The following is a 13183-nucleotide window of genomic DNA, read 5'->3' on the forward strand; positions in this document are numbered from 1 at the left end:
TAAAGAAATAAGCTGCCTCTGCGAGGAAGCAGTACTTTATTGTGGATCAAGGTAGTATTACATAATTGATAAAAGGAAACACTCTATTAACATGACACAAACCAAGTTCCTCCATAATGCGAAGAAATTTGGCTAATTAAGCTTAAGAAATTCAGTAGGGCCATCATCTTCCCTAGAAGGTAGCTTAGAGAATGTAAACAAAATGACCCAGCAACACGTACTACACACATCATGCAACAAATAGATATAACATAACTCGACAAAGTGCGAGAATTCATCGATCTTCTTCTCTTCTTTTAACGAGGAAAGAGATTTTATCTCCTTCTCTTGCATACTTTGACAAACTCACATGGGAGTTGGCCCAAGTGAGTGAAGCAACTGTTCAGCATCTTTAATTCTCTTCCCTGCTTTGGGCTTCGGCAAATTTCCATCATGTTCAAACTATCTTTTCCGTGTTCGGTGGATCTCCTCTACACCCATCCTTTTTCTGGCAAGGTCTATGGTAAGGCGCTGCTTCATGAGGACGACAATTCCCCTTATGTCCAACTCCACAATGAACTTCACCACCACCTTTTCCAATAGTGCCGTAACCAATATCTTCTGCATTATTTTCTTTCACCAAGCAAATGCTTGCGAGTAATGCCATCAATAACCATGCACGGACTGCAGCCATCTGAGAAAAATGTCATTTACGCATCTTAGCTTATGAGCAGGAAGAAAAAAGGATTATAAGAAATCTCATTCATTAAAATAAAAAAGCTTGAACAATGTAGTCCTCTTGGATTAGTGGCCTTTGTAAGAATGATTGGAGATGAGGGAATTTCAAAATAGGTGGAATGACTTTGATCATTATGGTCACGGATACAACTTGCTTTGATCTTAAGAGCCTTTTTTTTGAAACTTTTCCAATGAAAAATCTTTAATTAGCAAAATAGAAACTCAAGTACCGAGGCATGATTAGTATAACATTCATAGAAAGTTGTGATAATATGTAATATTTACAACATCATCTACGATCATTAGTGGTAAAAATTTTCCATTTTCTATTAGAACGAGCAAGATATGGATCATGATTGTAAGTATATTTAGTAAAAAGAGAAAGAGGAAGATATTTTTTACATAATTTTCTATGTTATTTCTTGCTGGCTGATCATGAAATGCATGCAAGACCCATTTGTAATCTTCAACACCAAGAGGTACATAGCTTGTACTTCAATTGTGTTTACAGAATATAAGCCTTGTTGTTTCTCATAATAGGAACATAATCATTTCTAAAGATTGATAGGAGGAATTCCACACAGATAATATATTTTACTTTACTTTCTGCTCATTGATATACTATTAGTCTATCTATTGTCAGACTAAAAACTACAACATAATATAGACATCAAATATGCCTTAAATAATGTTGGTTGAACACATGACTTACAAATATTGATATATCTGTATAATGAATAATGAGCTTCAAATAAATACACATTGATGCACATATATAAATAGCTTTTAAGTAGTCATAAAACAAGGTATGCAAAAATAAAGCGTTTCTTATTAAGAAAATATCTTGATTTTGGAAAATCAAAAGTGAAGTAGATTTTTTTTGCAAAATTTCCTTGATTGTATGTGTTAGATGAAATATAAAATAACAAACTATATCTTTTCAATAGAATTGGACCGATGGTTGTCACCATCCCTATAGTACGTATTCTAAAATGAGGTTTGGCATTTGAAGACAAATGGCAGCGCTTCTATTGTAATATAATACAAAAAAAAAGAGAGAGAGAAGAGGTAAGGAAAGAAAAAGAGAAAGAAAAGATAGATGGATGAATGAATGAATGAATGAAAAAGGAGTTAAAAGCATATATTCATTCATTCATTCATTCTTCTTAGAAGCTTAATATAGAAAATTTAGTACGCAATACCTTTTCTTTTGCACTATCTTGCGGATGACCTATAAGCAACCAACTTGCTTTCATGCCATTCACGACCGCTGTGTTATATACAATATAGGCAATGACATGAATAGCGGACACGCATGAACCACGGAGGGAGGATGGAGCCTGTGAATGTGAGGAAACATCGGGAAGGGAGGATAGAGCTTGTGGATGAGAGAAACATTCGGGGAGAGAGGGTAGAGCCTAAGTATGGGAGGAAAAGCTGGGCCAAGAAGACCGCAAGGAATAAGGAACCTAAACGGCCAACATCTTGTTGCCTTAACCATTTAGACTTGTTGTCTGGCCACAACATAATCTTGCAACCATCTATTATTATAGCAACAATAATAAATGCCATGCACTTATTTGCATATTTTTGATTTTCCCTTGTAGTCAGTCGACCATGATTTAGATCGATCAGAGGATTACCTAAACATTTTTTAGGCCTCAATCAAGATGATTTTGAAATCTAGCGAGTGATGAAAATGAGAAAAATGATTAAAATCAGCCGAGCATAGACAAGAATATACATATTTTCCAAGAGTGATCATTATTATTTCTATTTACTTATTTATTTTTGAGATTGGAAGGCACTCTAAGTCCAGGTTTGTGCCAAAAGAATATCTAGATCCCTACTCACCCAACCCAGCATCAGTCGAAACCCAGGCCACAAGCCACATCAAGCCAAAGACTCTTTAAAAAACACAATTTCAAACTACATTATTTCTTTCGCTGGGGAGGGGGGGCGCAGGGGTGTATACTATGTTCTAGATATACTGCCATTTCGGAACTTGCAATGGAGATTAAGAAGTAATAATAATCATAATAAATAAATAAAATAAAAACAAGGACTATAAAAAATTAAATATTAAATATAAAAATAGTAAATATAAACTGAATGCATGAAATCGGTATCAGAGGATAGGTAGAGGGACATGGACTTGGTGGGTTAAAAAGTACTTCAAACTTCAAAACATTTTAAAATGGAAACTAGCGAGAAGAACGGTTAGACTAGAGCGATAATGACTTCTGCAGTTACTAAGGAGAATGATAGAAAATAAAGCATATTTTTTAGGTATCTACTAAAAATATAATTGATAATATGATTCTTTTGAACAAAATTTCTTTGAAAAACCAAGTGCATCTTTTTCAGTAAATTTTTGACAGGCAAGAACCATCCGATATATTCTCTTTTATTTTATAAGGTAATGTAAATAGAAATTGAGATATCCAGACTCGCATCTAATTGCTCTTTCTAATGAGAGGAAACTATCCAAACAAAAAGGGAAAATATAAAAAGAAAGGAAACTAAAAGGTGTTTCCACCCTAGCATTGTGTGCTTCTCTCTCTTAAACGTTCCACAGCAGTCAGCAGCTGGTGCCCAACCCCTCTCTCTCTCTCTCCCTCCTAGCTCGTCTGCCTCTATCCCTCAAAATCCCATCTCCTCCATCTCAAACTTACCACTTCATCTAATTCCCCAAATTCACCTTGTTAACATCTCCCTCTAGTTACTGTCTTGTTCAATCACCCGCGGCCATTTTTTGGATACACATAATGAAATGCCTTGGAAAATTCCAAACTCTAAACTTAAGGCCTCACTGGTATTCAACATTATATCAACATGCACAAGCTCGCAGGCATAGAGAGAGAGAGAGAGAGAGAGAGAGAGAGATTGAGATTTCAACCGCTCACGACCAATAGACTAAATAACATTCCATGGTACTGAATCAGAAATATGTTGAGGTGGAAAGATAAAGCTTCTCACTTCTACCATTGAGAAGAAGAGACGAGGCTAAACAGTTCACAGATGGAAACACATTTACAGAATGTGCGGAGAAGAATAAATGAATGAAAATAAATGTGTCCAAAACATTTTATGTATTCCTTCAAATGTATCTTCATCATATGAACCAGCAGTTGACAACTAAATGAAATGCAACTAATCTGAGTTAGAGTCATAAAAGTCACCCAGACACGGTGTCATAACCTCTGACTCCAATAATTGCACCATTCTGTGCATTGTAGGCCGCTCTTCTGGAGCTGAGGAAACACACTGAATGGCAACAGAGAGCAAAGCATCCAGGCTTTCAATCTGCATGCCATTGCAGTGTGGATCAATTATTTCTCTTTGACGGTCCTCAAGGATCCAAGAAATTCAACTGCAACAGAAATAGAAACAAAGAAAGACACCTCATAAAAGAAGAAGAAGAAGAAAGAAAGAAAGAGAAAAAAATATGACAGTATGAGAAAATCAAATCAGATATTTAAGAAATTATCTCCCCTTAAAATTCCATGCAGAAAGAATAAGTAATCAGAGAATTACCCATCCTAGAATATTCAAGTCTTTCTCAATGAATAATGAATCAGTGGGTCCGTTTCCCACTCAAAACTTCCAGCACCAAGACTCCAAACCTGTATAAATCTGTTTTTTCTGTTGCCCTGCCACTTTGCATGTACTTTGTAAATTTGACCACAATCAGACAAGGCATAAGATAAAAGATACTGCATTTTCATACCATTCGAGCAAAGATGATTACTGGAAACACAACTTTCCATGTCTATATACAAATATAGCTGTGATTTTTGCCTAAGAACCTAGGTACATACATATTAGGTCGATGCCTAAGAACCCTGGTACATACATATTAGGTCTATTAACTGCATTCTGTCCCTGACATTATAGAAAGCAAAAAGTCCATAATAGCTTGTGATTTCAAAAGAGAGCTCATCTACTCTACTGGATATGCATATGCCTGCAAGGAACAAAATGATTTTAAAATTCGCAATTTGAATTATGAAAACCCATTATAAAATAAAAGAAAGTAGCATTTCGAAAGAACTGCATCCCTACAAACTAAATTCATTAGGCTACCTACCAGGAAACATGGGGACTGAGGATCAGTGGTGCAACAAATGTATGTATTTTATAACTAGAATTGTATTGTATGAAAAGCTTTTGTGGCTAAAGAGAGGAGGGAGGAGAAGCGTAAGTGATGACATGCGCTGCAATACTTGGGAACTAATGACATTTGAAAGGTGAAGCACCAGAAATCAAGTTATCAGCATTTGCATTGCAATACTTAGGATAAGAGCATACGAACACTATATCTAGACAATGAAAGATAAATTATATCGTAATTTAGTTTGAAGACCTAATATGGAAAATGAAGGAAGTTAAAATCAACTATCAAGAAATAGCATCTGATATAACATGTGAATGCAATTATGACTAACATACATACAAAATGCATCAACATAAGACTAAGCGATTGCATAATAATTACAGGAAAAAGTAGCACATATATAACTAACATGGGTGCTGAGCATGAAACAAGGTTTGAAAACTTGGCTTTAGTTTCAGTTGTGGCAGAGCCTGCGAAGTTTCAGTTAGAGCAAATTTCAGTGGGTTCCCCGCTTGAGTTTCAGAGATTTGGCCAAAAAAATAGGTAAAAATGCCAAAATAAGAAAAATAAAAGGGATCATGTATAACATAATTTAGAGGATATTATATTGTCTGAAATATTTGGGTTTATTGTCGTGGTGTCTTACTATATGGTCCGTCTGAAACTTTCAAGTTATTATAAAATATTTAAGAAACCAAATAAAAATATTAGATAATTATTTAATTCAATTTTTTGTTAACAATTACTGAATCCAGACGGGAGAGTGTTCCATGTTCAAATCTTGGGAGGTAAATACCAATCTAATGGGTATGCATAACATTCATGTTACTCTTGATCACTTTTTGCTGAAACTTAACCACAAAAAATTGCTTTGATGGTTTGATGTGAAATTAAGAGGCCATATTTTGTTGAATCAGGAGGCCATGTGTCAAGCACACGTCTCTGCAGTGCTGGTCCCAAAGGTTGCATGGTAGTGATCCAAGAAATCATTATAAATAAATTTGCTTCAAGTAAAATGGGATGATCCTAGCAAACTAAATCAAAATTCCAGTACACGGAACCTAATTTTGCATGCCATATGCAGACGAAGCAAGAGAAATCCATACAAATATTAATGAACAAAATGGTGTCATCGCACGAGGCTCCCACTATTGCAAGATTTTGGGGTAGATCAGATGCACGCAGCCTTCTAGTTAAGTGTTCCATACCCATGACGCTAGGTCGCAATAGAGAAACCTTACCACTGTGCCAACGCCTGCTCTCTAATAACTAGACATTTACATTATTTTGGAAATATAATATCCATAAAAGCACAACAATGTTATTTGGCTCAAAGATATAAAATTATTTATTACATAATTTTGATAACATTACCCATGATTTCAATTATAATGGTTAATGTATAAACATGCATACTCAATGCACACACAATGAAAGGATTACAAAAAATTTTCACCGAAGCAACCTTACCGGTTGCACCTAGGCTCACCCTCCATACCAATATAAGTAACAAGGATGATATATTTTGTTAAGCAGGAGAACACAGTACTATTAAATAAACGAGGTGGTACATGATGATTTTCAAGAATGGTGTGCTTTGAGTAGAGTTCTTTAGTCATTCGTGAGGCTTAATCAGTCAAGACCAGCCAAGTCTTCCACTGTTAACTCAAATATTCCCATGTACAGGATTGGTTGATGCAAGAAGAGCACAACAAGGAAGTGAAGGTCACAACCAACATTAGTTATTGTAGCATCTTAAACTTAAGGGCCCCTCTTAATGTCTTGGTTTTTTATGGGTCCCATTGATAGGTGAGCTGTACCCGAAGGTGTATGAAGGCCTTGAACAGTCCAAGATGTACGATGTTTTGTCAATTCCCCTTTGTTTTCTTCTTCCAACTAGCAAACATAATAAACCAAACATCAAATAGGTTGTGTTTTTAGTTGTTGTTGGGAGGAAGAGAAAACAAGGAAGGTGAGAGAGTGCTGCATGAAAAACTACTTAACTGGTACAGAAAATCATCGTTGCGATGATGCCCCTAGAAAAAAATTTAATTGCAAGCATGTAATCATATGAGCTCACAAACAGAGTAAAGCAAGTAGTTGAGCAATTAAATTCTAAACGCTTCCAAGAGATTAAAGCAAGTATTTCAATATTTAGGCCCTAGAGTTTCCAAGAGAATAGATGCAAGTTAATCTATATTTTCTGAAATCAATTTGATTTTATTGGATGCCACAGTTTTCCATAACCTGGAGTAAGATAAACCAAATGTTCCCGCAACTATTGTAGTGATATGAGATTCTTCATCCTCCAATAGTTTTGCGAGTCCAAAATCAACACATGAGCCTCCAAATTTCCATCTAGTAATATGTTGCTTGATTTAATGTCACGATGTATGATTCTAGGTGAACAATCTGATGCAAGTATGCAAGGCCTTTTGCAGCTCCCATATAATATTAAGACGCGCATCCATTCCAATTGTTCAGATCTTTCTGCCCAATCAGCAAAGCTGATTCCACACCATTAATATACCTAGTATAACACATAAACACGTCCAAGAATATAGTACACAATGACAGAACTTCTAACCGAGCTTGCTATATATGATCAAATGACAAAAAATAATACATGACAAAACACAGTCTAAACAACAGAGGACACAGGAGAGTCTGGCAAGGTTTTACCAGTCAAATCTGTAAATAAAAAGACATTCAACAGAACAAGTTTCAGTGGCTATCAAAGGACTTAGGGCTGAAAATTTTGAAGTAGCATGCCTATGCCACCATACACTTAAAGAATTTTTATGTAAGGATTTTTTCTTTTAAGAAAAAAAACAAATTTTCTGTCAAGACAATGAAAGGATACATATTTTTCTAAAATATCAGGTCTAAACAGTCACATAGGAAATAAAATTCTGCATCAGTTCAGTTCTAATATTCAATACATTAAGATTGAATTACCTTAAAATGTCTCAATTATCAACTCTGTATCAGCTGATACAGGGTTTGCACAGTCCATGTAAAGGTCCCCTAAAACAAATATGGATAAATAATAAATTCATTCCTCTTTCTTCCCTATTTCAACCCAATAGTTTTCAAGCAAATTGCTTGGAAAAGTCTAGCTTGGAAGGGGTTTGCCCATAAAATTCCAGTATGAAGACCAACAAGGCATAGCCACCCAATTCCACACTAAATCTAAATACATTTGCAAGAAATTCATAGAAAATCAAACAAAATATGTGGTTGCAGCATTAGACGCATGAAGAACCGAGGCTCATTGCCTTTCAATGCTCTTTGTCAAGGTTATTTCCATGTCCAGAGAACCTTTGAGGGTTACTCTTCTAGTCGCATGAGATAAGAGTGTGCACCGAGCCAAGCTCAAAAAAAGCCAGGCATGCTGCTTGACCTTGTAACGAAGTCAAGCTGAGTAAGAGCCAGCTCATTTATATTTGAGCAGAAATCAAGGTGTTCATAAACAGCTCATTTAAGGGATATTGCGAGAACCTAAGGTTTACTAAGAAATTCATATATATTTCGAGTTAACTTACAAAATTATATCACAATTTTATAGTTAGAAAATATACTTTTTACATAAATTATGTTAGTCTTTAATAAAAAAGTACAAAGTTAGATTTTTATTTATAAATAATAATTAAAATAATATAGATTATGAAATAAGTATTCATTTTATTCATTTTTTAGCTTACTAGTTGGATGGGATGTGCATTCATGTACATATTGCATTTTACAATAAATGAATCATAATCAATAACTACAATACTAAATCTTGTGAACTGAAGTTTGCATTCATAATGCTATAAAACAGACTTATTTGTAGATATATTAGGATGATACACATTCTATCTATATCTTGCCTATCTCATGATTATACTTTTTTCTTTTTCCAATTGAATGCTCCACAAGAAGGAAAAATGGATTAAAACAAGTGAGAAGACACAAGCATGCACTAGGATATGGATGTTCAAGGTTTTAAACCATAAAACATATACATATGTTAAGTTTTTTTTTTAATTGATTACTTTATATATATATATATATGTCATTCTTAACAAGAAATCATAAGATTAAAAAAAGGGCATTGCACAAGGCTCCTTCCATTGAGAGATCTGTAGAGGACAAATATACGTTGCATTATCATCACATGCAAAGAAACTGTTTTCCTATTTCAACTTGTGATACCTAGCTCACAATGGAGCAACCTAACTGCTGCGCCAAAGCCCACCCTCTAATAATAAAATATATTCACATTATTTTGGAAATATAATATAATTTATATATTACATTCTCCATAAAAATACAACAATATTATTTACTGCAAAGATGTAAAATCATTTATTATATAATTTTGATAACATCACCCATGATTTCCAATTATAATGGCTAATATATAAGTATGCATATTCAATGCACAGACACAATGAAAAAGATTAGAAAATTTTCAGTAGAAGCATCTTAATGCACGACAAACTGCCTGAAATTACTGCAAATAGAGACCAATTGCAAATCAGCAATTAGCTAGTACACCTATATTATCATACAAAAATTATGAGTTCTACATTGAGTACAATCAAATTATAATTAATTATTTAGAATTAACTATTAACATAATTTCATTTGATAATAAAATGATTAACATTAAATAAAAAAATTAAATGTACAAATTCCAAAATTATATATGTTTGTGGTAGTAACAACTTTTTAGAAAAAATATGCTTTTCCTTTTTTCTGTAGCTTTCTTCGTGATATTTTTGCCACTTTTATATCCTTTTCATTAGATGAATGCAATAAGTGGTGGTTAGTCACAAAATTTTCTCAAATAAAAAACCTTCAACTTATTCATGACAAATGTAAAAAAAAAACCACAAGTTATCCTAATAAAAGAGTATTCATAAGGAAAAGGCATGGGTTTTAAATTCAAGTCTCTTGCTTGGTTATTGAATTTAACATTTTCATTCAATGAATAATGATCTAAGAAAATAAACTTGTTATTTTTGTTATTAATAATTTATAACCATCATACAATTAATTATTTAATTCTAAAATATTATCAAACAGGTTTGGATAAAATAACGGTTGAAGTTCTGTTATATGGACAAATACAGTAAGGGTGGGTCCTTTGGGCATTATCAGTATTATGAAAAACCGGTATGGTCTCCCATGATGCTTACACCATTTATTATGGCCTAAAGAGAGAGGGGATGGGTGAGGATAACAATCCCAGCTGGACCCAAAAGTCTAGCTAGAACAAAGAATCAAGAAGGCAATATTCCCTTCCCGGTTTTATAATAGGCTATAGAATCAAGCTGAGGTGGAACAAACCAAGAATACCTCTAATTCAACTTATTTACAAATCAAGCAAGTTGTACTCAAGCTAAATTTTGTGCCAAAAAAAACCGCTGGCCATGAAAAACACAAATTCAACCGCAAAAATGATTAGAAAAGTTAAACCCAGCATTCGAGATTATAAATCTTCCACACAATAACCATCAAATTCATGGTACACTGTACCAGCTCGAACCGGATATACTAGTATTCGATCCATATCCGATCCGATTTCGACCCTAATATCTTAGTCATGACCGGTAAACATTTGATTTTTTTCTTTAACCTCGTTTATATGGTGCTCCATTTATCAAGGAGGTTATTGTAACTAGAGTTGACATAAGAGTAGTTGAATGCAGTTTACACGAGGGATGGCAGTGTATTCACCCAAACCTCATCCCGTCAATGATGCATCAAAAGTAGCATAGATTTTGTCAACAAGTTTCCAGTTGGAAATTCAAATTCATGGAAGTCAACGAGGGACAAGTAGATCAGTTTCTTTTGCATGCATGCCTTCAGTAGAGAAGAGCCTTCCTAATTAAGCTCGCATTAACACAAGGAACTAAAGCATTAATTAACTGTTTGATAGCCTTATATTTGTGTGCTCCCACTTGCTCCCACCTTTTCAAGCGCTTGGGTTATATTTGTTGTGACTACAAAATCAATTAAAAAGAAAGCAAAAGAACAAAAAATATCAAAGGTCATGCCCCCCCATTAATTTCTTGCATAATTTGCTGGTGGTTTTAAAACATGGATTAATGTGAGATACAGATAAAGAAATAAGCTGCCTCTGCGAGGAAGCAGTACTTTATTGTGGATCAAGGTAGTATTACATAATTGATAAAAAGGAAACACTCTATTAACATGACACAAACCAAGTTCCTCCATAATGCGAAGAAATTTGGCTAATTAAGCTTAAGAAATTCAGTAGGGCCATCATCTTCCCTAGAAGGTAGCTTAGAGAATGTAAACAAAATGACCCAGCAACACGTACTACACACATCATGCAACAAATAGATATAACATAACTCGACAAAGTGCGAGAATTCATCGATCTTCTTCTCTTCTTTTAACGAGGAAAGAGATTTTATCTCCTTCTCTTGCATACTTTGACAAACTCACATGGGAGTTGGCCCAAGTGAGTGAAGCAACTGTTCAGCATCTTTAATTCTCTTCCCTGCTTTGGGCTTCGGCAAATTTCCATCATGTTCAACTATCTTTTCCGTGTTCGGTGGATCTCCTCTACACCCATCCTTTTTCTGGCAAGGTCTATGGTAAGGCGCTGCTTCATGAGGACGACAATTCCCCTTATGTCCCAACTCCACAATGAACTTCACCACCACCTTTTCCAATAGTGCCGTAACCAATATCTTCTGCATTATTTTCTTTCACCAAGCAAATGCTTGCGAGTAATGCCATCAATAACCATGCACGGACTGCAGCCATCTGAGAAAAATGTCATTTACGCATCTTAGCTTATGAGCAGGAAGAAAAAGGATTATAAGAAATCTCATTCATTAAAATAAAAAAGTTGAACAATGTAGTCCTCTTGGATTAGTGGCCTTTGTAAGAATGATTGGAGATGAGGGAATTTCAAAATAGGTGGAATGACTTTGATCATTATGGTCACGGATACAACTTGCTTTGATCTTAAGAGCCTTTTTTTTCGAAACTTTTCCAATGAAAATCTTTAATTAGCAAAATAGAAACTCAAGTACCGAGGCATGATTAGTATAACATTCATAGAAAGTTGTGATAATATGTAATATTTACAACATCATCTACGATCATTAGTGGTAAAAATTTTTCCATTTTCTATTAGAACGAGCAAGATATGGATCATGATTGTAAGTATATTTAGTAAAAAGAGAAAGGGGAAGATATTTTTTACATAATTTTCTATGTTATTTCTTGCTGGCTGATCATGAAATGCATGCAAGACCCATTTGTAATCTTCAACACCAAGAGGTACATAGCTTGTACTTCAATTGTGTTTACAGAATATAAGCCTTGTTGTTTCTCATAATAGGAACATAATCATTTCTAAAGATTGATAGGAGGAATTCCACACAGATAATATATTTTACTTTACTTTCTGCTCATTGAATATACTATTAGTCTATCTATTGTCAGACTAAAAACTACAACATAATATAGACATCAAATATGCCTTAAATAATGTTGGTTGAACACATGACTTACAGATATTGATATATCTGTATAATGAATAATGAGCTTCAAATAAATACACATTGATGCACATATATAAATAGCTTTTAAGTAGTCATAAAACAAGGTATGCAAAAATAAAGCGTTTCTTATTAAGAAAATATCTTGATTTTGGAAAATCAAAAGTGAAGTAGATTTTTTTTTGCAAAATTCCCTTGATTGTATGTGTTAGATGAAATATAAAATAACAAACTATATCTTTTCAATAGAATTGGACCGATGGTTGTCACCATCCCTATAGTACGTATTCTAAAATGAGGTTTGGCATTTGAAGACAAATGGCAGCGCTTCTATTGTAATATAATACAAAAAAAAAGAGAGAGAGAAGAGGTAAGGAAAGAAAAAGAGAAAGAAAGGATAGATGGATGAATGAATGAATGAATGAAAAAGGAGTTAAAAGCATATATTCATTCATTCATTCATTCTTCTTAGAAGCTTAATATAGAAAATTTAGTACGCAATACCTTTTCTTTAGCACTATCTTGCGGATGACCTATAAGCAACCAACTTGCTTTCATGCCATTCACGACCATTGTGTTATATACAATATAGGCAATGACATGAATAGCGGACACGCATGAACCACGGAGGGAGGATGGAGCCTGTGAATGTGAGGAAACATCGGGAAGGGAGGATAGAGCTTGTGGATGAGAGAAACATTCGGGGAGAGAGGTAGAGCCTAAGTATGGGAGGAAAAGCTGGGCCAAGAAGACCGCAAGGAATAAGGAACCTAAATGGCCAACATCTTGTTGCCTTAACCATTTAGACTTGTTGTCTGGC

The 13183-nt window shown here is 34.4% G+C and overlaps 2 long non-coding RNA genes across 2 annotated transcripts; both read right to left on the reverse strand.

The window, feature by feature from the left end:
• LOC120109514 lies at nucleotides 1-2106 on the reverse strand. The gene is made up of 2 exons (XR_005510373.1): nucleotides 1920-2106; nucleotides 1-673 (listed from the first exon to the last, which is right to left on the reverse strand). It is a non-coding gene; the product is annotated as an uncharacterized LOC120109514 (long non-coding RNA).
• Nucleotides 2107-10946: 8840 nt separating this feature from the next.
• On the reverse strand, nucleotides 10947-12906 carry LOC120109515. The gene is made up of 2 exons (XR_005510374.1): nucleotides 12868-12906; nucleotides 10947-11620 (listed from the first exon to the last, which is right to left on the reverse strand). It is a non-coding gene; the product is annotated as an uncharacterized LOC120109515 (long non-coding RNA).
• Between the last annotated feature and the right edge of the window lie 277 nt (nucleotides 12907-13183).

The sequence above is a fragment of the Phoenix dactylifera genome, unplaced genomic scaffold, assembly GCF_009389715.1.
Source record: "Phoenix dactylifera cultivar Barhee BC4 unplaced genomic scaffold, palm_55x_up_171113_PBpolish2nd_filt_p 002312F, whole genome shotgun sequence".
NCBI lineage: Eukaryota > Viridiplantae > Streptophyta > Magnoliopsida > Arecales > Arecaceae > Phoenix > Phoenix dactylifera.